The following is a 26,471-nucleotide window of genomic DNA, read 5'->3' as shown; positions in this document are numbered from 1 at the left end:
GGCATGGGTATTTGCACCATGTTTTCATTGATGCAAATACCTGTGCCTAAATTTACATGTGACCTCTCCACTTAAGCATTTATTCTATATACTGCACTGAACTTTAAGCGCAGCGACTCATAGAATACCGCTCATGTGGGCATTTTTTGGCATCAATATTTTAGGCACCATATATAGAATTTAGCCCTATCCTAATAAATTAAAATTAATGATAATCTTCCATGCAAGCAAAAGATTTCAGACAGGCTACATAATGTAGGTACACAGTCTGCCGGTCGGTGTACCTGTATGTCTTACAGCTACTTTTCAAAAGCACACCAAGGTCCTGAGTTTACAACAAGACACCTATGGGGGTGTCTAGAAAGGAACCTATTTTAAACCAATTATATAAAGGCAAATACTATATCTTCCAAAATAGTCTCCTATAACGTAGGGGGTATTGGAAACAGCAGCTCACAAACCAAACCCAGCTACTGATGAACAGCATACTGTCCCTAGATTCTATAACTGGCACCCAAATTTGGGCATCCAAAATTGCATGTGATCCCGAGATCCACACGCAAATTAGTTAATGAGCGGCTAATAATCAATAATTGGTTGCTAATTATTGGCATTACTTGACTCTAATTTGGATTTGCGCACAGATCTGGCTTCACATAATTCTATAAAGCTCTGCATCCAAATTATCTTTCGTGCAACCCAAAAGGAGCATGGCTATGGGACGGTCAGGGGTGTTCCTAAGAATTACATGCATTGTTACAGAATTTGGGGACTACGCGCCCAAGTTGCGTACCAGGATTTACACCTTGTGCCCAAAGCTGGACACCAAAATATGTGCCAAGAGCTATTCCATAAAGAGCGCTGAGCCCAGAGCACTCTTTATAGAATAGCACTGAGTGTGAATTTTTCCCGGTAGCTACTTTGTGGTGCCATTTACTGAATCTGGCTCTTTATTTTAAAAGATTTTCAGGAGAAAATATCTCTGGAAAAATATCCTATCTTATCTATATCACTAGGCTCAAATAACTTGATCTGGTTACTCTTACTATTATATTGTATTACCACTCGTAACCACTTTTATTTTAGTACAAATATGCTATATTTTATTTTTATAATAAATATTATATTATTCAAAAGCACAAAATTTCACCCTATATGCTACCTCTTATTTAATCCTATTCCATTCATTCTTCCCACACATTCTACCAAATAATAAACATAAACCTAAACATAAATTCCTAACATAAATTCTTCTGCCTCGAGTTTGGGAAGTGGATTGGTCGGGGCTGTAAACTATAGTGGCAGTAAAGGTATCAGGTAGGAGGAGTTTAATATCTAGTGAGAGATATAAACAGAGCGCATGCGCTGGCGTTTTTAGCAGCAGTGCCATAGTTCTGGGATCCCGAGGTGGAACCAAACTTGTGGAAGCAGCCAGAGACAAAGTTGTAAACTATGAAGGTATTTGAATATTTGAAAATTATGATTTAAAGTATATTAAATTAGGATGTATGAAGGGACAATATCTATGGCTATACTCTTATTGTCCTTTTAGTAAAAATCCCTGATGATACCAAGCAGTGAAACGCTTCGATAGCGTTGGGTTTAAGGAACATCATAAGCGGAAACATTGAGACCGCCATTGAGGAGTTGGAGAGACAGAGCAATGGAGATAGCCGTTTGAAACAGCAGAGTCTATGGATCATAGACTTGAAGGAGATTTTTGCTAGCCAAGTGAGCAACATACAGGATAAAGTGGAAATAGAGTGATGAACAATTGAGTAACAGATAATCTGATATAGAGGAAAACGGGACATATATTTAAGAACTGAGGATAACAGCATTTGGACTACGAAATTCTTGAGTAAAGGAATGAAGATTACTCATAGGATGAAAACATTGTTTGTAGAGTGATAGATAATTATTTCCTGTATAAACTTAAGTGAATTACTAACATTTAAAAACAAGGCTTCGTTCTGTTTCTGTGAGTCTGACGTCCTGCACGTACAACGTGCAGGACGTCAGACTAGAACAAACCCTTGCACAGGATTGGGAAAAAGAGGACCTTGGCTCGGCTGGCGGGTGTTGGGGTCCCCCGCCAGCAAAGGTAGGCGGCAGCAGGAGGGGGGTCGTTGGTGGGGGGGGGTCAGCAATGGTGGTGGTGGGGTCAAAGTTGGTGGGGGGGTTCAACAATGGCCGGGGGGGGGGGTCGGCAGCGCCGGGGGGGGGGGCTAAAATATGCCCCCTCATCTCGGGCTCTGGACCCCCTTCCCGCCGAAGTCTGGCTACGCCCCTGCTACAAAATCCTGAGTGGTGTAGAACGAGTAAAAGTAAATTGATTTTTTACTCATTCCAAAAGTACAAAGACTAGGAGACACTAAAGGAAGTTACATGGAAATACTTTTAAAACAAATAGGAGGAAATAATTTTTCACTCAGCAAATAGTTAAGCTCTGGAACTCTTTGCCGGAGGATGTGGTAACAGCGGTAGGCATATCTGGGTTTAAAAAAGGTTTGGACAAATTCCTGGAGGAAAAGTCCATAGTCTGCTATTGAGGCAGACATGGGAAGCAACTTTTTGCCGTGGGATTTGTAGTATGGAGTGTTGCCACGATTTGGGTTTCTGCCAGGTACTTGTGACCTGACTTGGCCACTGTTTAGAAAACAGGATACTGGGATAGATGGACCATTGGTCTGAATATGGCTACTCTTATGTTCTTATGTTAAAAGACTTTAATGCTGAGCACAACTCTGGGACTTTAACATTCTGTACATTTGAATGTATAACATGTGTGTAGTACATGTCCAATTTATAGAGTTGTCTCTTATTTGTCTAACGCACTGTCCCTCTTTCTGTGACTTTTGTTAAATAAACTCTGCCTGATATGTCCTAATTATAGAGTGATGTTTATTTCCCTTGTCAATTCTAAGCTGTCTCTCCATGGAAGTGGGATAAAACCAGATCCAATGGACCAATGCTTTATATGTAAGGTGGAATTAGATTCAAAATATCTGATATTTATCCCTTGCCTCCAGACACTAAATTGAAAATAAAATCATCCCCCCCCCCCCCCCCCCCATATTCATCTGGTAGTGGCCAGCATTAATTTTGAAATGCTGACAGCTGTGGCCTGAATTAGTCTCCAGTATTCAGTGTTAGCATCTATGTGAATGCGCTGCATAACCCTAGCAGCGCTTTAGAAATGTCAAATAGTAGTAGTAGTAGTAGTAGTAGTAGTAGTAGTATGTGGATACAGGCACTGAATATCCTGTGTTGGCCTCTGGCTGCAGCCTAAGGGGCCCTTTTACTAAGCTGTATTTGGCACCTATGCGCGCCTAACGTGCATCAATTCCGAGTTACAGCCCAGCTACCACGTGGCCCGGGCAGTAATTTTGATTTTTACGTGTCCACTATGCACTCTGGAAAATAATTTGTATTTTACGGTGAGTGGCAGAAACCGGGCAGTAATTGTCATTCTTTGCGCATAGACCATTACCGCCTGGTTAATGTGTGAGACCTTACCACTAAGTCAACGGGTGGCGTAAGGTTTCAGGCCCAAAATGGACGCGCACCAATTTTTATTTTGTCGCACGTCCATTTTCGGCCAAAAAAGGCCTTTTTTGCAGGTGCGCTGAATATCTGACCTGCGTGTGTCTAATACGTGCGTCTACACAAGTGCAGGCCATTTTTCAGCACACCTTAGTAAAAGGACACCTAAATGTCTGTGGGCAGATGTGATATTTAGACTGCTGTCTGGTTAGCTAACCAGATGGGGAGGGAAGAAGAAGTGAGGGGAGGGGGAGAAGCTCTGACCCTGTCTCTAACTCTAACACTAAGAATAGCTGAAATCCCTCCTCAAACCCCCTCCCCCTGGAACAGCAGACTCCTTCCAGACCCTCCTGCTCCTGGAGCGCCCCCCTCACTCATCGGGCCGAGCCTACCTGATGAGAAAGCCTGGTGGTTTAAGGGGTTAGAACAGGAGTGAACCCCAATCATCAGGAGGCAATATTCAAGGATCATATCATTACCTGGAAGTTACATGGGTACCAACCGATATTCAGTGTTGATGCCTGGATAGCTAACTTGGCAAAGATAGGACAGCTTTTTATTTATTTATTTATTTGGATTTTGCTCCCTGTCCCTGGAGGGCTCAAAATCTAATTTTGTACCTCAGGCAATGGAGGGTTAAGTGACTTGCCCAAGATCACAAGAAGCGGCAGTGGGATTTGAACTAGTCACCTTATCAAGACTGGTGCTCTAACTACTAGGCCACTCGTCCACTCCACAGTCCTATCTACTCTGCTAACTATTTGAGCACCAGCGCTAAATATCACTAGTGCCTGGACAAGTGTCAGCTCCACCCAGACTCCATCCCCTGACCTTGCCAGCACTACCTGAATAGTGCCATAGTTTAGTGATATTTAGCAGCATTACCTAGTTAAGTACCACTGAGTACAAGTGATTTAACCAGGCACGAGGTTCTTCTGCCCGATTAAATCATTTTGAATATTGACCCCATTTTTCTACATTTTTTGATTGACAATTTTATTTTCTAATGATGTTGGTCCCAGTCTCATTTCCACTTTCCACTGTGCCTTCTTTGAACTGTTTTCAGTGTCTCCTTCCCATTTCCTATTTAATTTCTCTTCTCCTTTCTTCTTTTTCTGCCTCTGTTCACTCAGATTTCACTCCTCCTTTTCCTCCAACCAGTTTTCATGTTCCCTTCACTACATTTTCTATAGCTTTCCACCTTTCTCTTTCCCCAACCTTTCATTATCTTTCCCTTATCTATTTCTCCCTGACCAGCATCTCATCTCCTTCTACTTCTCTTCCTCCCAATGTGTCCAGCATCTCCCTCTCATTCTCTCTCCCCCATCATGCCCAGTATTTTCCTCCTCTCTGTCTGCCTTCCCCTTGACTAGCATCTCCCATGCTCAGCATCTTCCGCCCCTCCCCCCATGTTCAGCAACATTTCCTCTAAGGTGCATGGGTTTCCTCCAATTTCATTCCAACGATTTGGAGTATTGAAGGAATATTACTGCTGCAATTGCAAATAGGTTGGGAGGTCCAATGGAAATCCAGCAAAACATGCTTCTCGTTGTAAACTAAAACTGTAACATCACTGCACCATTCCGAGTAATAGGAACACTGATGGAGGACTGCTAAGCACTTTAGAGAAAATGTTGGTGTCAAGCATTTCCCCCTCACTTCTCCTCCAGTCCAGCAACTTGTCTCTTTCTTCTCGCTGCCAAATCCAGAATCCCTTTTCATTTCTCCTCCCACTCTTCCCTTTGCTTATCTTTCCACCCCCCTCACTAAGATCAGCATCTCCTCCTTGCTTCCCTTCCTACCCCAAGTCTAGCATCATCCCTTGCCAAGTATATCCCCCTTGCTCCCCTTCCCCCATATCCAGCATCTCCCCTTTATCTACTTTCCTTCACAAGTCTGACATCTCACATTTATTCCTTGCCCCTGAGACCAGCATCTTATCCTTATTTCCATTCCCAACCTCCCGATCCAGCATCTGTGTCTTACCTCTTTATATGTCAAGCATCTCCCTTTTGCTTTCTTTCCTCCCTCAGGGTCCATCATCTTAGCTTGCTTCATTCCCACTCTATTCTGGGTCTAGCATCACCCCTCCTTCCTCCACTGCTGCCATGTTACATCCACCCTTGGCAGTAACAAACAGAAAAGACAGCACACGAACTCTGACCCCCTTTGCATGATGAAGGTCTACCATGCCACTCTCCTTCTGACGCAGACTCCCAAAAGGCCCCATGCTGCTTTTAACTTGTACTGCTGCCATTTTGCTGTGTTTGGGTGCTCTTCCATCTGCTCCCCCCAGGGCCGTGCCAAGGGTCTGTGGTGCCCCCCTGCAGAGGATCAGTTGGCGCCCCCAGCGCCCCCCCGCAGACGAACAGTTGGCACGCGCGCCCCCTCCTCCCCATGAAGGTGATCGCTGCCCTCCCATCCACGCTCCTCTCTCCCCTGCCCTCCCGCTCCCATATCCCAACTGCCCGCCCTCTTCTCCCCCCCCAACAAGATCCCTTTTAAATTTACCTCCGTCTGGCAGCAAAGGCGCAGCGTCAGTGAAGGAGGCGGCGCTCCCGATGTCTCTACTAGTCTTCCCTTCACTCAATGTCCTGCCTTCTTACGACGTCATTTCCTTGACCCTAGCTCCCCCTTCCTCACAAGAACAATAACATCGACATTGGTGCCAGAAGTTGTTCCCGCCCTGGGTGAAGGAGGGGAAAAAGGAGTCTCCTACTACCTAGAAACAAAGTGAGATGGCCACCACTGGGGTGTTTTCAGGATATTTGCTACTGCCTCATAAAATTTGCCACTTCGATCTGGCTAATGGCAGAGCCACTGCTGACCATGCTTAAATGTTTATAGTAAGAATACTGGCTAAGATGGGATCTGAGAGAAAACAGTGAATTTTGAATATGTTTAGAAAGTTAGTAAAAGAAAAAAAATGTACAAAATCATGAAAAAGATGAAGGAGAAAGGTAAGATGAGAAATTAAGATATGAAGCAGAGCCACAGAAGGAGAGGCTAAGGAGTAGATTCAGTAAATTGCACCCAAGATTAGTTGCTGAGATAATGCATGCTAAGTGCAAATTCTATAAAAAATGGTCATTAAGACCCACTAATTCATTCATACAATATATTTAACATTAGCATTATACTCATACTTAAAACAATTTAAATATGCTCAGACCTCTATGATCACTGACTACGAACACTGCAAAACAACTTCAAAAGAAGAATAACCAACATAGGAACTAGCAGTTATCAAGTGGAATGATCCAATTGCATGATAGTGTTAGCACAGGGTTAAACACATCTTGAGCCTCACATTTCAATTTCATTTCACAGTAATTGCTTACTTAAAGGAGGCATTTTAATCTGTAAACTGATTAGATATGACCTTGACAGTAGAGAACATTTTGCAAAGTGACTTTATCAGGTGATTACTTCAATAATTTTGGATGGAAAATATTATCGGTGATGAATGTATAGGCTCTTTAATCATTCTAATGCCCTGACAATTTCCCTTCTCAAGTCAGATTATTACATGGCTCTCATTGAAAGGAATAATTTTCCATGGACTATTATTTTAGAAAAATCATTTGATCTTTTCATTTAAAAAAGCCCATAAGAAACTAATCCATTTAATTAAATCTTACAAAAGCCCCAACTGTGCAGATTGCTTATATTTACTTTCAAGGAGATACAGAAATGGAATGATTTACAGAAAACATGCTGCTGCCACTGTGAATTTGGAAAAGCAACAGGAAATAAAATTTTACTTGTAGCTAGAGTATCAACATGTCATTACATAGCTGCATGCTATATTATTAAAACTTCCTTAAAGGGCATTTTATGTCAACATGTTGCCTAAAAGGAGCAAAACCTCTCCGGTACTATGTAAGCCACATTGAACCTAGAAATAGGTGGGAAAATGTGGGATATAAATGTAACAAATAAAACACCATCTTCAAGAATCTGAATATTCTGAAAGTGCAGCAATGCACTCCACCGTTAACAGGAGGACAGAGTGAACTAATAAATTCCCACATTTTATTCATTTCTACATTTTCTGTTCAGTATGTCCGTGAAGAAAAGTCTTAGCACAAAGAGATATCTAACATATAAACTGGCTATTTATTGAGCGTAATCATATTTCTCCTTATGAGGGCAATCTTCATGGAGTCTGCATGAATGCTAATTACGCAGTCTCTTAACATATTGTGGTAAGGAGGGAAATAGGAATAAACCAGTAGTTGGAGAAAGTCCCTGCCCCTATCAGAGGGAAGAATAAAGCCTTTGGTAGTTGCAAAAGGATTCCTACATGTCCTAGTAAGAGTTTATTTAAAAGAAGGGGGAAGGGCAAACTCATGGAGTCAGCAGACCTGTGTAACCATGACAATGCAAAACTCCTTAGTACCAGCGCTGCAGGGGAGGGTTGTGGTGTAGCCAGATGTGCCATTTTGGGTGGGCCTGAGTCCAAAATGGGTGGGCACACACTATTTCCCCTGCCCCCCCCCCCTCCTTAAACCAAATTCAACAAGTATCTCAGCTGAAGAGGTCCTGCTTTGATGGCCCAGAACACTTTCATGCTTGCTACAGCTGACGGAACTCTATGTGCTGCTGCAAAGCCAGCTTTCCTCCCTCCTGCCCATGCGTGAATCTGAGCATGCGTGGGAGGGAAGTGAGCTGGCACAGCAGTGGCCCACAGAGAGTGCCTCCAGCTGCAGTGAATACAGGAGCATTCTGGACCACCAGAGCAGGACCTTTTCAGCTGGTGGGGCTTGGGGATCCCCACCATCTTTAAAACAAGGTTGCCTCAATTTTCGCTGGGCCTGAGCCCAAAGTGGATGGGCCCAGGCCCACCTGAACTCACCTGTGACTATGCCACCACTCCAGCCAAGTTTGTGCAGTGGGAACAAGCATTCAGAAGAAGCACAGCAAAGCATGGAGGTGAATGGAGAGAATCCCAGCCCTAATGATCTGGACACCAATGAGATAAGTTAGAGGAATAAGGTATCTGTTTATACTAAGGACTAACTGCTGAGTTTATGTCTTTTTTTATGGCACAGGTGGTGGTTGGAGCATGGTAATTTATTAATGCTACAGTCGGTGGTGTACTCATTAAACCTAGTCTCATCATGCAGACCTGAAGCTAGGAGAAAGCAGATACTTTATGAACTGAATACAAGAATTTGTTTAACTTTGTTTTCTTGCAACAAGCAGTGTCTGCAAAGGCAGTTTTCTTTTTACTAAAAACTAAAGCCGAGAGTTTTAAACATGTAAAAAAGGAATTATGCTGTAAACTGACATTAAGGCAGCAGCCTGAGGGATTATTGGTATGGCTGCAAGTTTGGGTTCCATGCTAAGTATGGGAACATGTTGCACCATTGGTGACTGTTTGAGTTCAGGGCCTGCGCACTGTCAACCAAATCATAGCTCAGAAGCAACAAATGTCTTTATTTGTATGGCCTGTCTTCCTTATCAGGCTATCAATTCAAGTTCAGCATAAAGATTATTCAGTACAAACACAATAGAGGCCTGGTTCCCTAGCATGACTGCCAGTTCAGTGTTAAAAAGATTTTCTCAGGGACGGACTGACCATTCAGGCAACCAGGCAGTGCCACCGCCCCTCTCCTCCACACATTACAACCCCACTGGGGCCTTGGTGGTTTACTGGCTGCTATTGCTGCTATTCTCTTTGGGGCCGCTGTGTTTTAAAAATGGCTGCCGAGACTCCTTGCGGTAGTCTTGAAAGACTGTCGAGACCTGCAAGACTACCTCGGGAAATCTCGGCAGCCATTTTAAAAACACGGCACCAGGCAGACTGGAGGCAGCAGGCGGGCAGGAAAGAGTGGGGTTCTTTCCTGCCCCTGAACAAGCCACTAGACCATCAGGACCCTTCAAGGTAGGGGGGGCGGTAGTGTGTGTGTGGGAGGCAGCAACAGCACGGTTTGGGGGGGGGGGCCCAGAGTACTCTCATTGCCCGGCCAATGACATGAGCCTATCTGTACAATTATATCAGCAGAAACCAGTAGGTGGAGCTTGCTAGGATTTTAGTTCCTCAAAATAATAGCAAATGCTATTGAAAACAACAGCAAAAGATTATTAGAAATACATTTTTTCTTCACCCAACACGTAATTAAACTCTGGAATTCGTTGCCGGAGAACGTGGTGAAGGCGGTTAGCTTGGCAGACTTTAAAAAGGGGTTAGACGGTTTCCTAAAGGACAAGTCCATAAACTGCTACTAAATGGACTTGGAAAAAATCCACAATTCCAGGAATAACATGTATAGAATGTTTGTGCGTTTGGGAAGCTTGCCAGGTGCCTTAGGCCTGGATTGGCCGCTGTCATGGATAGGATGCTGGCCTCGATGGACTCTTGGTCTTTTCCCAGTGTGGCATTACTTATGTACTTATGTAGCTTGCCTATGCATGGTCCATCTATAAAAAGTCTAAAGCTGTTTCAGTTGAATAGGTAGTGCCTTAAAAGGCGGAAGATAAAAGATTTGTTTTTACTTATTTGACAGCTTTTTTATTCATTTGAAAACTTCCCATATCTACATATATATCATGAAATAAAATTGAATATCACTAGAACAGCTTAAACATTATTGTAGCTGGTAAAAGCAGCAGTAATAAACACTGTATTTTGTGCTAATGTTTCTACATTGTTCTATAGAATACAGTAATACATGGCCATATTTAAGTGAGGATATCCTGTTTCCTAATGGGTTCATCTTAGCTGTTGTAATCTGCTTTGGGAAGCCTGGTATTATAAAGATGGAATATATTGAAAATAAATGGATGTAAAATTAAACTTTATTTTTATTGGGGCATATGGAATCACATCTTCACTTCAACTCATTTGTAGAGGTTTACATTTTAGATGCACAAATGGATTATTCTGTTTTGAGTATTTTTCAGGAAAAAGTGGCTTTATAAGTAAAAATAATAAAAATAATATGTTGTTTCATAAAGATCTCTCATTTGTTTAAACATAACTAAAAGGGCTATATTTTTTGTTCTTGTGATGGCTTATACTGTGTCAAAATGGAAAAACTCTTATCTCTTCTTTCTGGTCGATAATAAAAGGAGGTCATTGTGAACTCTATCCGTAAAGAAGTGTATATTTTTTTTCCTGATCATTATCATTACATTACCATTACATCAAAAAATTCTATTCTGCAATAACCTGGTCAGTTCCATGCAGATAACACATTTAAAAAGAGAACCAGAACAACAATCTGGGGATTTACAAAACCTAAAAGCAATACCTTGAATATAATCATTTCACATATTTTTAAAAATAAAACCATCTTCAGTTGTTTATGGAAGGACCACAAATGAGATAGAGAGCGAACAGAAGAAGGAAGAGAGGATTGTGAAAAATTACAAAAGGACCTTACGAGACTGGGAGACGGGGGTCTAAATGGCAGAAGACGATTAATGTTAGCAAGTGCAAAGTGATGCATGTGGGAAAGAGGAATCCGAATTATAGCTACTTAATGCAAGGTTCCACATTAGGAGTCACTGACCAAGAAAGGGATCTAGGTGTCGTTGTTGATGATACGTTGAAACCTTCTGCTCAGTGTGCTGAGGTGGCTAAGAAAGCAAATAGAATGTTAGGTATTATTAGGAAAGGAATGAAAAACAAAAATGAGGATGTTGCAATGCCTTTGTATTTCTCCATGGTGTGACCGCACCTCAAATATTGTGTTCAATTCTGGTCACCGCATCTCAAAAAAGATATAGTGGAATTAGAAAAGGTGCAGAGAAGGGTGACAAAAATGATAAACGGGATGGGACGACTTCTCTATGAGGAAAGGCTAAAGCGGCTAGGGCTCTTCAGTTTGGAGAAAAGATGGCCGAGGGGAGATATGAAAGAGGTCTATAAAATAATGAGTGGAATGGAAAGGGTAGACGTGAAGCGTCTTTCTACTCTTTCCAAAAATACTAGGACTAGGGGGCTTTTGATGAAGCTACAAAGTAGTAAATTTAAAATGAATCAGAGAAGATATTTAACCGACTTAACTGTAGGAAATAACAAAGATATCTGCCCCCTCAAAAGCTGTCTTTTCAATACAGAGAAAAGTCCCACCTAATAAACAGGAATATTTCCTTGTAGAGTCTGATAAACCAGTATACACAACTTAAAATGACATCTTGCTATAACTAGGAGCCAATCTAACTCATAATGATAAGGAGTAATAGATACATCCGATCTTAAAGTAATAAAATCACTCTTATAGCTAAATTCTACATGGTTTGCAACCTCTTCAATAAAATATTGATGCAGCCCACATATACCACATGTCTACACTATTTTTGATAATAATAGTGATTGTACTATTTATCTAAAAGACTGTGGTTCAATGTTTTTATGAATCCATCTTAATTTTCTTAATAAGAATGTTTTACTGCCTTATTAATGTAATCAATCATTGTCAATTTACTATCTGCTTCAATTCCTAAAATCCTGGAAGAAAATTCTAATTTAAATTGCATCTTATTTATAGAAAATTTTTCTTTATCCTGAATCTTTTTTTGAGAGCCCAGCCAAAGGGATGTTGTGTTCTCCTGATTAAGGGCACTGTTTACTAAAACACATTAGCGTTTTTAGCACACGCTATGCATTAGCGCATGCTAACCGAGTAGATGTCCATAATATTCCTATGGGCCTCTATACAGTTAGTGCACGCTAATTTTTAGCATGCACTAAAAAATACTAGCGCACTTTAGTAAACAGGGCCCTTAGTTTCAATTGGATTTCCTTTGCCCAATTTTCAATAATATTGATGCATTTTTGAATTTCACTCAAAATATCCATATATGCTTTGGGAGCTGGTAAAAGTATAGCAATATCATCTGTATATATGTAAAATAATAATAGCCATGCATATAATCGTTTCATGAAAGCCAGTTAATTGTTTAACTTATTAGTGGAACATAACCACAAAAGCATGGTATGGTCGCATTTTCAATATTTTAATATTAGACCCAGCTAAGGAACAGGTTATTTTGAGTTAGTCTTCACTGGACCAAACTTGCTTTCCTTGTGCCATCAACATTGCCTTAAAAGGTGCAAGATAAATTATTTTTTTTTTAAATATGACATTTATATACCACAAGCAAACTCGGGTTCAATGTAGCTTATGTTTGGAAATACAGTGAGACAGAATAATGGGAGCAAGTTGATGGATATGTTGAAACATTTAACAAAGTTGAGATTAGCATATATACCCAACTGGGCATTGAAATGTCTGTCCTTTAATGATGCCGCATCTTCAGAAATCATAGCCCTAAGTATAGACAGTTATTCAAACATTATGACATGTCCACACCAGAATAGGCATCCAAACATACATTGCAAAAGTAAATAACCTCTACGGCACAGCACAGTTTATACAAAATTGTTTAACCACACTTTCGCCTTTGGGTTTAACAAGCAATACTATGTGCATGTAAGGTCTGGATAAACGAGTTAAAACAAAGCTTAAATCAAATGCCCATAATATGTAATACTTGGTAGCAATAATGAAACAGTGATGGAATATTCACATAGCAGGCAGCCAACAGATTTATTTTCCACCAAACAAAATTAAATTTGTATGAATTTGGTGGCAAACAGTGTGCTGCTTGCTTCTGTATTTTGGTGGTGTTTTGTTTGTCTGCCTAATAAAATCATACTTATCTATATACAAACACACAGCCAGGAGATGTGGAGGGGCAGTTTAGATATAACATTTAAGTCCAACTTTGAAAAGATGTTCAAGGCAGAAGAGAGATGTCCAGTGCATAACATCCAAAACAGACATCCATTTAATGTGTATTTTTCAAAAGGAAATATGTCAGTATTTTCTGTTCAAAAATAAGTGAGATGGACATCTGTGTACTGAGAATGTCCAGCTCGAACAACCATCTTACAAACTGGAATGTCAAACCTATGACTAGCATAAAAGCAGAGACAAGAATGTTGGTCTAGCAGCATTCTTAGAAGAATGGCCATACAGACATCTCTGCAGATCAGAGGGGAAGCCTAGTGACTACTGCAGTGGACTTTAAACCATGGGACCCAGGTTCAACTCCCACTGTAACTCTTTTATTTTGTAATTGTGAGCCCTTCAGGAACAGAAAAATACCTACTGTACCTGAATGTACACAACTTCAGTAGCCATCAGGATTGCAGGTGGCTTGTATATTTAGGTGTAGTAGGTATTTTTCTGTTTCTGGAGGGCTCACAAAAAATAAAAGAGTTAAGTAGTGGAGGAGTAGCCTAGTGGTTAGGGTGGTGGACTCTGGTCCTGGGGAACTGAGTTTGATTCCCACTTCAGGCTCAGGCAGCTCCTTGTGACTTTGGGCAAGTCACTTAACCCTCCATTGCCCCAGGTACAAATAAGTACCTGTATATGTAAGCCGCATTGAGCCTGCCATGAGTGGGAAAGCGCGGGGTACAAATGTAACAAAAATAAAAAAATTTGAACCTGGGTCCCTTGGTTTAAAATCCACTGCATTAATCACTAGGGGGCCCCTTTTATTAAAGGGTTGGCGTGTGGCAACAGGCTTGCCTTGCGCCAATCCGGAACTACCGCCGGGCTACCCTATGGGAGTTTGAGGGAGGGGAGATTCTGATGCTGGGGGGGGGAGCCCTGCTATGCTGGTCCAGGAGCACTGGGCTGCAGCTTTGCTGCCCGATGTTCCCAGACCGCAGAAATAATGCTGCTTGAGAGGTGGCTTGCAAACAGCATTATACTTTTAATCCAGGATTCAGCAACCTGCAGTACCGGGATCCCACAGGTTTCTGAATCCAGCGATGCATCGAGTTTTGGTAAAAGGCGACCTTGATGAATTCCCCCCTTAATCTCTTAAAACTGACTAAAACAATACTTTAAATAAAATATATGCTATTAGTTTACAGAACTAGGCTTATATCTTTTGTACTTTATCTATAGGTACACTAGAAGTTTTACATCATCTGTATTTTACTAATTCTTCAACAAATGCTGTTACATTTCAAGTTTAGGAGGGATCCACAAGATCTATATTTAAAATCGATTGTAATAAGGCAGTCATAAATCAGAAGGGCTAAACCCAACTTTTGAAGTTTATACCTATGCTGCAATCATTCTACAGTGAGAGATTAAGAGATTACCCTAGGATCTGTACCTAGGGTCTCTTAATTTATCCTGTTTTCTTATCATATTATCACACCTGTCAAATAGTACCTTTTGTCAGTGTCAGCAATCCAATCACCATCATAGGTTTCTTTAGAACACTTTGCCCTAATTAATAGAAAAAATACTTTGTAGGACAGGAAAATCACATTGGTTAAAGACTGAAACCTTTTCACCTGTAGCTTTATATTCCTATACCATCTTTGATTTATTTGCAATATGACCCTGCTGAAAAGAAAAAGTAAAATTGTTTCCTAGAGAAGTGAAACTAAACTAAAAATAAATCCCTAAGGAAAGGCATATTTCAGTTATTTGCTCAACCTGCGGCAGTTTCATGAGCTGTACCATTTTTAAACAGTCAGTTTAGTTATAGAAATTGTGAAGTCTCATATTCTGTAATGAAAGCAGGGCTGGCATTAGGGGGTGGCAAACAGGGCAATTGCCCTGGGACCCCATACTATAAGGGGCTCCCAAGCTTGTCTCAACCTGAAGAAGGCATAGACTGAAGGCTAGCTTTGGGACCCCCGTCTCCAGTTTCTGTCCTGGGCCCCTGAATGTCTAGCACCAGCCCTGAATGGAAGTCTAAAAAAAAAATGTTTAAATAGATAAAGCAGATGTCACATATACTTATGAAAAATAGAAGACAAAGTCCATATGGAATTGAATTTTTCAAAATGAACCATGACAGCAGTGCTCTGTGTTCTAGATAATATACGTGAATGCATTCTACACTGTTCCCCTCACGCTCATACACACATCACCAATCTGCTTTTTCATCTCATTACCCCAACAGATCCTCTCTCTCTTCACCTAAGCCCTTCATTCTCTCACTCTCCACCAGTGGCATTCCGTGCTTGGCTGACACCCGGGGCGGATCGCCGCTGCACGCAACCCCCCGGGTGCAGTGCAACACGGTGTCCCCCCCGGCATGGAACGGCACCCCCCCTGGTGTGGACCCTAACCCTCCCCCCCCCCCCCCCCCGGTGCAGCGCCTCTCACTTCCCCCAACAGTCCCCACCTGCCTACCAGCTGAGCTCCGGCCAGCACCTCCAATCTGCAGCGCTGCTGACTTTAAATAAAGAAAACCATCTCGTCATTGGCCCTTCACTACTGAGTCCCGCCCTCGAGGAAATAGGAAGTTATATCAGAGCGCAGGACTCAGTAGTGAAGGGCCAACGACGAGATGGTTTTCTTCATTTAAAGTCAGCAGCGCTGGAGATTGGAGGTGCCAGCCGGAGCTCAGCTGGTAGGCAGGTGGGGACTGTCGGGGGGAGTGAGAGGCACTGCGCCGGGGTGTGTGTGTGTGGATGGAGCACCCCCCCCCCCACCCGTTGACACCCGGGGCGGACCGCCCCCACCGCCCCGCCCTTGCTATGCCACTGCTCTCCACTCCCATTTATATAACCCCAGCTGATCCACTCTCACCCACCAAGCCCTTCTTTAACTTCATCTCTCTCTCACTCACTCTCCTTCATTACACTGTATCCCTTCTGTGCTGGAGGGAAGACAGAAGGAAGAGAGTAGTTATACTTCAGGTTGTATCCTCTTTCTCAATTGGGTTCAACTTACGCATTGAAACAGTAAGTGCCATACCTCAAGAATGTTCCAAATATCCTCTTTGATACATATACCCAAATGGGGTGGAGGAAGGAAGATGACAATATGGATACATTGAAATATCTTGAAGTTAAAATCAAGGCTGACACTTCCATTAGGTGAAACAGATGACTGCCCTACAGTGCAGCCTGAGCAAGTTTTAAATTCTCCCTCCCAAATAGAGGCTGATTGAAACAGTGCGAACAAGCAGGCAAGATGGCAACTAAACAAGGAGGTGCAGGGCCTCAGTACATACGTGTTTGAGACTTGTGGAATCCCTGCCCACTCTGATACAGACTTCTTGTTATGAACTGGGCAAGGTCATACAGCCTTTACCATGCGCGTGTGCTGAGGTCTAGCGCTTCCTCGTTGTTTAGCTGCCAGCTTGCCTGTACATTTTTATTGTGCCACCCACGATGGCGCTTTCACAATGGCAAAGGAAAGGGGAGGAAAAAGACAGAAATGAAGGAACAACAAATCTGCGGTGAGTCATACCTTAATAGAAAAGAAACAGGAAAAGCATCTAACAGAAAAAGCAGAACCGAACTCTGCTAAACTCCCTGAAAAACCCCCTTAATTGCCAACCATCTGCTGAACATACACAACCACAAACATTCAATCCAATGCATGCCCCCAGACATATAACTGAACAAACCCCCACCCGCATATATTAAGAAAGATATATGTAATCTCCCAACAGATACTCCGCTTAACAATGCATTAACCCCCTAATTCTATATATAGTGCTCGAAAATTATGAGTGCAAATTTGGGCATGTGCCCAAATTGTTTGCACAATTTAACTGCTTAACGAACCAATTAGTGCTGATAATAGGGTGCTAACAATTATTGGTGTTAACTGGCAATAATTGGAATTTATGTACTCAAAAATAGTCACTATTAGATAACAATGTGTGCATAAAATTTTCCAAGCAGATCTGAAAAGGGGGTGTGGCCATGGGAGGTGTCAAGGGCATTTCTAGGATTAGTATACAGAGTTATAGAATTCAGGAGATCTCTGCCTAATTTAGGTATGGGGATTTACACCAGGGTTGAGTGGGTGTAAATCCTTTTGTCCAAAATTGTATATGGATCCCAGCACTATGACTGTACTATAAACAGCACCCAAGTTGGTGCCTTTTATCCATGAATTTTGTTTGGTTGACATGGGATTCTGTAATAATAGGCAAATTATAAACAAAACAAAAGGAAACCTCCTTCTATTTTTACACAAATAATTTATCAAAGGGAGGAGATATATAAACAATGTATCATCAGCTCAGAAAATACCCTTAAGAACTTCAGGAAAACGTTGCCTCAAGAAGCCCCTGGCTCTAATATAGACGAGCTCTGTAGAGATCTATATTAGAGCCAGGGGCTTCTTGAGGCAACGTTTTCCTGAAGTTCTTAAGGGTATTTTCTGAGCTGATGATACATTGTTTATATATCTCCTCCCTTTGATAAATTATTCTGTAATAATAGGACATGATAAGGCTGAAAGGAATAATGTAAAACACCTAGGGCCCTTTTACTAAGAATTGCTAGCACCTAAAATTAGCGTGCACTAAATGCTAGAGACACCCATGTATTCTTATAGGTGTCCTTAGCATTTAGCATGTGCTAAAAACTGTAGCACGCCCCTTAACACTGCTTAGTAAACAGGACCCCTAAAAATTGGTAGACATAATTCCAACACAGTGGGGACTAAATATCACTAAAGTATTAGGGGACCTTTTACTACGCCGTGTAGGCGCCTATGTGTGCCCTAGGCACATCAATTTTGAACTACTGCCCAACTACCACGTGGTAATTTCATTGTTTACGTGCATCCGCTATGTGTTCCGGAAAATAATTTTTATTTTCCGGCACGCAGCACTAACTGGGCAGTAATTGCCATTGTACTCGCGTTGACGATTACCACCCGGTTTTAATGTGTGAGACTTTACCACTAAGTCAATGGGTAGCGGTAAGGTCTCAGACCCAAAATGAATGTTGGCCAATTTTTATTTGGCTGCACGTCTAATTTTGGCAAAACAGAGGCCTGTTTTGCAGGTGCGAAGAAAAATGGATCTGCGCATGTCCAAAACATGCACCTACACTAATGCAGGCCATTTTTTGGTGCACCTTAGTAAAAGGACCCCTTAAAGTATTATGAGATACAATTTGAATGAAAGATGACAGATTTCAATCCAAATTTATGCCACCTCCAAATCTATTTGAACAACATCATATTGAAGCTATGTGCATAATTAAGAAGCTACGTATATACAATTTCTTTTTCATATAAGCACTCTATGAAAATAATGCTATTGAGATGGCAGATGCTCATTAATTTTAATGTATTTTGTTTTGTTATAAATGTATTTATATAAAGGCTGGCTTGGATTAAAAATCTAGACTTTAGCTGACCTCATACTGTATACTCTTTCAGGAAGCATGTTTTGCATTTGGGAAAAGATATCCTACTACAACCAAAATATAATATTTGGCAAACTTTCAAGATGATTATAATGGAAGTAAAATCAGAATGAATATATATCTGAGGGGATCCTTGCAGCTACTGTTTCAAAACCATCCCACTTTAACTTTTCACTATATAAAAGTTAAAGGGGAACATGTCTAACGAAAAATACCATATGTCAATCCTAACTGGTGTTATAACTACAGACTAGGTATATCAATCACAGTTAAATGCGTCTAGCACCCATTAGCACTCAGTAATTAAGTACAAAAACAAATAATGCTTGTAACACTATTTACTAAAAGGTGTTGGTTTATTTTGGCCTAACATTCATCGTTTCTTCTTCTGAATATGAGTGTGAGCTAAAGCTGTATATTTAATGCAGTTGTGATTTTATATAAAATCTTTCACAGTGCATTTATCTTACAGTAAACTGATTTCTAATAATGCTATAACTTAAGAAGGTAATACAGTTGGAACCAAATAACTCAGCTGTTACTTGGCTTTCATCTAGGTTCTAATGCCTTGTATCTTTACTGAACTGCAAGAAAAATCTATTTCAATGTGGATTATTTTTTGGAATTGCAGACCTATAAATGCTAGTAAAGATTTGAGGCAAAAGGTTAGACTTGATTTTCATACCATAACGATTAGGGAAACCTTTCATGATATTTGCATACTTTCATTTTCATAAGCAAAGAATCTAAAGCTTAGACTGGAACTACCGCCAGGCTACCGCAGGAGTTCCCTCCCCCAGCATGCGTCATTCCCAGGGCTACAGGAATTTATTTTATTTTTGTAGTGCTGGAACTTAACAGGAGGTAACTGCTGTCCAGTTACTATGGGGTTAGCGTGGGAGCCCCTATCGCCATCTCAATGGGTGGCACTAAGGGCTCCCCACTGAAATGGCCATACAGTAAGTGGTTCCCTTACTGTACAGCTATTTCTTTTCATCAAAAATGGACAGACTTTTACCTACTTCGCTAAAAGGGGGCCTCAGCGTGCATCAAAAACTCATGCGGGCGCTAGTGCAGGCCCAGTTTTACTGCAATTTAGTAAAAGGGCCCCTTAGTAAATTCCTGAAATGGACAGAGTCAAATGTAATTAAAAAAAAATCTGAATCAAGATACGTATCCTTGAATAGAAATCTACAGCAACATAAGACATGTGGCGCCCCATTTTACATAAAACGTAGAGATCAGAATTTAGACATCTAGATCAAGACATGCTCAGTTCCTATGGTACTTTAGGAAACAAATCTGCCAAGATATAGCTTTTCTAAAATACCCATAGGAGTGCATGCATATTTGTTGGCATGTGCAGAAGGAGTGGCCATTTTAAAAAGAAACACGTGGGAAAAAAACAATGGAATAAATAAGGCAACTATCATGAAACACCTAATCACCCGCCTGGGGTTACCCCACAGCCACTTAGAGGGTCTAACCCCAGCATAGCTCAGGTTTACCTGCACCTGCCACTTGTGCTCTACACTAGCACCCTCCTCCCACTGACTGGGTCATAACCACTTCTGGGCGAGTCTCCTACTCTCAAATTATCCACAATGATTTCTAGGTTACTGGGACCACACTCCCAGTGGTTCCACAGTTCCCAGAAAGCACTCACGACCCAGCACACAAACCACCATGATTCTTGTATCAGTCCAGACAAGCAGGGTGAACAAACAATTATGTTTATTGTCAGAAAAATATTGGCGCTAATGTAGGCGCGCGTTTTGGACATGTGAAGATCCATTTTTCAGTGCACCTGTAAAAAATGCCTTTGGGGGGGGGAGCAAAATGAAAATTGGTCTGCGTCCATTTTGGGTCTGAGATCTTACTGCCACCCATTCACTTAGTGGTAAGGTCTCACACATTAACTGCACAATAATGGTCAACCTGCGTTCAAATGTTGATTACCGCTCGTGTGCTGGAAAATAAAATTATTTTCTGGCACGCATAGTGGACACACATAAAAATTGAAATTATGGCACCCCCCCCCCCCCCCATCCAGAAATCACCACACCCTCCAATCTGTCCTCAATCCCCAAATCTCAACCCCACCCCTTGATCTGTTCTCCCAAGCCCCTCTTCTGATACAATGCTCCTCTCAAGGCAACACTTCCCCCACTTCAGGACTTACCCATGGACTAGCCTTGGTCCTCTAGAGGGGCTACCACTGCTAGGGGGTCACCTTCCACATAAGGCCAATCCTGGGGAGGATGGACTTTCTAAGGGGGCAACATCAGGGTGGAGGGTTTCAGATTCGAGGATCAGGGATGGGAAGCATTGCCTTAGGTATCTTGGCTTTGACATTGAGTGTCCGAGCCTTATTACATGCCTGGAATGATAGAGCAGGTTCATCTACATTAATGTAGTGGCCCTGAAGTGAGTGTCTGCCTTGTGTGATAAACGAGACATCAGTTAGAGTACTGTGTACAATTCGAGATACTATTTAAGGTCATCTCACTTCCATTCTTATTTGTATTTATCTTTTGCTGTCCCACTCCCAGCCCTTGATCTGTGAACAGTGAACAGAAATAGTTGTTACACAATTCTGCTTAATCCTTACTAGTTTCTACTTATTCCTCCCCTTCACCCTTGAGCCTCACAATGCAACTTTTGCACTTCTTCCTAACATTAATATATCTAAAAAATGTTTTGTCCTCCTATTTTACTATATTACCTATTTTTTACTCCATTTGCATTTTTTCTTTTCTACCAGCTTCTTTTAGCTTTTTCAAATATTTTTGCTTGCAACAGGCTTACAAACTGTAAGACTGCAACCTTTAAACTCAAAACATGTATAATACCCAGAGCACTGCTAATGGCATAAGCCAATAATCACCTAGGACCTAGGACAAATCCACCTGCTGCTCCAAACAGAGATTATACATGTCCAAAGGCTATAAGTCCCTGTTTGCCTACTAGCACTCCAAGAACCAATAACTAAGAAAATCCACAAGGGAATATATATTAGCTAGGAGGAGAAAAGTCAGGAAGGAAAGGGGGTTTTATGTTTGTTTTCCTCTATGGAAATACAAAATGCAGGCTACAGGATAGCACAGAAACAAGGTTGGTCAGAGAACAAAATATATAATCATTATCACAATAATAATAATAATTATAAACACTTCATACAGGAAGCAGAATAACACAAACCAAAAAAGAAAACCCAAAGCATAGGAATGTCCAGTGTGGCACTGTTCGTTAGAGAACACAATATATATTCTAAACCAGAAATGTATTTAATTCAGAGAACACAAAATAAACAGCCAGGGCCGCCGAGAGGGGGAGGGGCAAAATTCACCGGTGCCGGGGTCAGCCGCCGGTACTGCAGTCCCCGGTCTCACCTGCCTGCGTGCCTCCATGGCTCCAGGCCCCCTGCATTCGAAGCGGCAGTCACAGATCACCTCCCTTCGGGCCTTCCCTCCCTGTGTCCCGCCCTTGCGGAAACCGAAAGTTACATCGGACGAGGGCGGGACACAGGGAGGGAAGGCCAGAAGAGAGGCGATCTGCGACTGCCGCTTTGAATGCAGGGGGCACGGAGACGTGGAGGCAGGCAGGTGAGACCGGGGACTGCAGCAGCAGGGGGGGGGGGCAACGGGGGGCGGCTGCAGCAATGGGGGGCAGTAGCGGTTGGGGGGGGGGGGCGGAGGCAGGGCGGCCTTGCCCCAGACCCGGCCTAGTCTTTCAGCGCCCCTGTAAACAGCAATGTCCTTCGCTTCGGAGAGTCTGGATGTAGCTGGCAGCACAACCCCCGTGGAACTGAAAAGGTAGAATGAATGAGAGAGTCCTGTTCAAATCACACCCCCTGCTGTGATGACTTCCTGACTATGAGTCCCTGGGAAGGGGGAGGGGGACACTGGCATTGAAATGCCCTTGGGAGGCTCAGTAATTTTGGGAGGTAATGCTGCTCTTAACATTCCTCTGATTTCTTCCTCATCCGAAGAGCTGGAGTTGGGTGAGTTGGTAGCTACTCTTTACTATTGAAAACTTAGTTTCATTTAGAGAAGCCTGGGACATTTGCTTTGGAGATGGTTTGGCTGGCAATTGCTAATTTAGGGAATGCCTTCTCTGTCTTGGTTCTACCGAGACATACTGCAATGCTACCATCGTCATTCTCCACCTTTCTTCTTTTCCCTTCCCTCTCTTCCCATTCCTGTCCCTCTACGCCCACCTTTCCTCCATAACATTACCTTATTTATTACAATTTTTACTTATATTTCGCATATACCTGATTAGTTCATTGCGGATCACATATCAAGAGAACTGGGAATAACCCAGAGAAGTACAAATAAAATGAAAACTTCCAATATTAACACAGAAAATAAAGACTTCCAGTAATACAAAAAGACTCAAATAATTTAGCCAAGGTGTAGTTTGAATAACCGTGTTTTAAGTTGTTTCCTAAACCTTGGATAGATCCTCAAGTATCTAAGGTCTCTAGGTAAACTGTTCCAAGCACTTGCTACCAGATAAGTGAAAGAAGATATAAAGATTCTTAGATACTTAGGGGGTCTTTTACTATAGCTTAGCTCGCGTTATCTGCAGTAGGGCCCATTTTATTCCTACGGGCCCTGCGGCAGATAACTTGAGCTAAGCTTTAGTAAAAGATCCCCTTAGCACCCTTAGATGATGGAAAGTGTAATATCATGGGATCTCTTAACATAGTGAGTATCTTAACAGTAGGGTGAAATACTAAGTCTGTATCTTTGCCGTGTTTAAAGATAATCTCACTCCACTCAGAACGTAAACATAGATGTTAACAACAAATAAAGCTATCAAATTTTATGTTGAAGTTCTATTCACTAGCTGAGAAAACAGCAAAATACTCCAGGGGGGTTACTTTATTTTTTTGCCTCACCCTGTAGACTCACATTCCCCTTCTAAAATAGGGAATACGCATGTAGAAGTCAATATTCAAAGTGAGTTAACTAGTTAAGAGCTCCTTTTACTAAGCGGCAGTAAGCCCAACGCGGGCTTACCGCTCCTTATACAGTGTACCGGGCAATGGGTGGCAGTAAGGGCTCCCCCCCAAAATGGCCGCATGGCAAGTTTCCTGCAGGAAGGCGAGACTTCCCTTTTACCAGGGGGCCTCAGTGTGCGTATAAAACCAGTGCTGATGCAGTGCAACCCCTCTTTTTCTGCAGTTTGGTAAACGGGGCCCTAAGTGAGGCTCTTATCTAATTTACTTATCCTAACCAAGACCCAAGTACATATTCAGGAGAAACTTACCCAGATAGTGTTGCTGAATATCCCTTTTTGCCCCTAAAATTGAATCTGCCAGTCCGAGGATGGTCGGCTATCCTGATAAACTCAGATATTTAATGCCAGTACCTGAACATGGCCAGCACAAAATATCCAGTCATAATTCTGGCTGCTGGCTCAATATTACACCCTTATCTTTTAGCCCCATCCTAGTTCTGCCCAAAACACATCCAGACCATGCCCCGTTGCTATTATATACATTTTAGAGTTCTAGTTGTGTATATCCTGGCTTTGTAAAGTCTGGATTTAGACTTTTATGTAATGTAAACATATAAGGAGGGGGGAGGGAAGTTATCAATGTGAGCTACCTTTAAGGCATGTTATTTTACCGCTAACCCCAGTTATTAGTAACTAGGCCTTCTTGCATAAAATTGGATCTGTGCTAAAATAACACATTTTAACACTAGCCCACATTGATAACTATGCCCCTAAATGCTGGTTTATGCACTCTAAAACCTAATAAACACTTTAGTTTCTCCTTTTATAGTGTTATTTCTTATGATTATGTAATTACTTATTTGTTTCTTATATTTCCTGTCAAGCATTATGCTTGCAAATTTTGTTTAAATCTTATAAATATAAAGTTTTACAAAATAGAAATAATTGGTAAATACATGACATCTCAAACAAATAACATTTTGCTAAAAAGAAAAAGAAAAAAAAATGCATATGTTGTGCTCTGGAATCTATTCTAAATTATACATCAGACTGTTGAACCCGCTCCCTCGCAACTGTTGCCGCTGCACAAGTATTCAGTCAGTCTGATGAATGTCATTCTAGATTTGTTAACATGTACTCGAAACAAAATTATCCCCACAAATTAATCGCCAATCTGCTGGGGAGCTTTAAAGAAGAAAACAAAACAAAAAAAAAGCTCAAACTCATTAGGACAATGTGTAAAATAATTACAGCAGATACCTTATAAATAATGTATGACTGAATCCTATTGTGCATATCAGAATCTGTTCAGCAGACATGAAGCTGTCATAATCTTTTATGCTTGATAAGTAATGTTAACTGAGAAAACAGCAGTGGTACATTTCTGCCTTGTTTGGACTGTTTTTCTACAGAAAATGAGAATGCTCACAGTTTCAAAATTCTTTCAAATAATATTCTTCCTACAATTATTGACACAGGACTGAATGCATCAAAACTGTGATCATACAGAGAAAGATGACATTAATATTAAATATTTTAGTCATAAACAAAATCATCTGCAAGACACACCAAACTGTTTCAATTATGCTACACCCAGTAGTGTAAGCCTGCCTTGTATATGCTATTTTTTTCTATGTCAAAAGGATCAAACACCTACTATACATACTAGAGCGGTACTGAATAGTATATTTTACTATTCGGCCGAATATAAATACCGAATATGAATAATGAGCACTGAGCTTTAACACAACACATAATAAAAGAAGCAACATGAAATCAGCGATCAAGTGTTTGTTTCAGCAGGATTTAGCACAGTAGAGCCCAAATCTGTCAGTTCAGAGTCATTAATTTACCTTGATGGTAGCATCAACAGGGCTTGCCCTTAGGTATCCGATGATACAGTTGAACCACCCCCTCCTATAGTCTAGCATCTCTCTTTTCCTCCCCTATCCCCCAAACAGTTCAGCATCTCCCAACTGTCCAATATCTCCCCATTTTCTTCCTAAACCCTCCACCAGCAGTTCAGTATCTCCCCTTCCTCCCTCCCTGTATTAAGCATCATCCCCTTTTCCTTTCTTACCGAGCCTGCTGCTGCCACTGCCACTGCCACCATCCTCTCTTTTGCAGAATAAGAAAGAAGAGGATTCAGCATCGGCACATGTCCTTGTCCAAGTGCTGTTTCATCCCACCTTCCTCCAATGCAGGTCTTCCTCTAAGGGCAATAGGTTAGGACACATGTGCGGACCTTGAAACCCTGCACTGGCACTGAATCCACTTTCCTCTTCACCTCTGGAAGGGGGAGGTCAGCAGCAGCAGCAGGGAGAAAAATTAGGAGAAATAAGATGTACCACTCCTGTCCTATCGCTCCTGCATCTAAACTGCTGCCACCCTAGGGGGACACCTAGGGGCCCTTTTACTAAGCCGCATAAGCGTCTATGATTGCCCAACACATGTCAAAATGGAGTTACTGCCCGGCCACCACATGGCTCTTGCGGTAATTTCATTTTTGGTGTACATCTGAAAAATCATTTTTATTTTCTGGCGCAAGTCTACTACGCGTGCCAAGTGGCATTTGACATGTGTAGGTTATTACCACCCGGTTACCACGTGAGACTTTACCACTAGGTAAATGGGTGGCGGTAAGGTCTCAGACCCAAAATGTATCTGCACGCACCCAAAACATGCACAGGACATTTTTCAGCGTACCTTAGTAAAAGACCCCCTAGTCTGCCTAGTGGCAGGGCCATTCCTGAGTATCAAAGGTATTTGAGTCAAGAGTAAGGCTGCC

General features: G+C 41.7%; 1 protein-coding gene across 4 annotated transcripts in view; it reads right to left on the bottom strand.

The window, feature by feature from the left end:
* IMMP2L (inner mitochondrial membrane peptidase subunit 2) overlaps window positions 1–26,471 on the bottom strand; it is a 1,132,561-nt gene that overhangs the window by 2,587 nt on the left and 1,103,503 nt on the right. The window lies entirely within an intron of this gene.

Source organism: Microcaecilia unicolor, chromosome 10 (assembly GCF_901765095.1).
Source record: "Microcaecilia unicolor chromosome 10, aMicUni1.1, whole genome shotgun sequence".
Lineage (NCBI taxonomy): Eukaryota > Metazoa > Chordata > Amphibia > Gymnophiona > Siphonopidae > Microcaecilia > Microcaecilia unicolor.
Note: the sequence above shows the minus strand (reverse complement) of the source record. Positions and strands in the feature narration are given on the sequence as shown.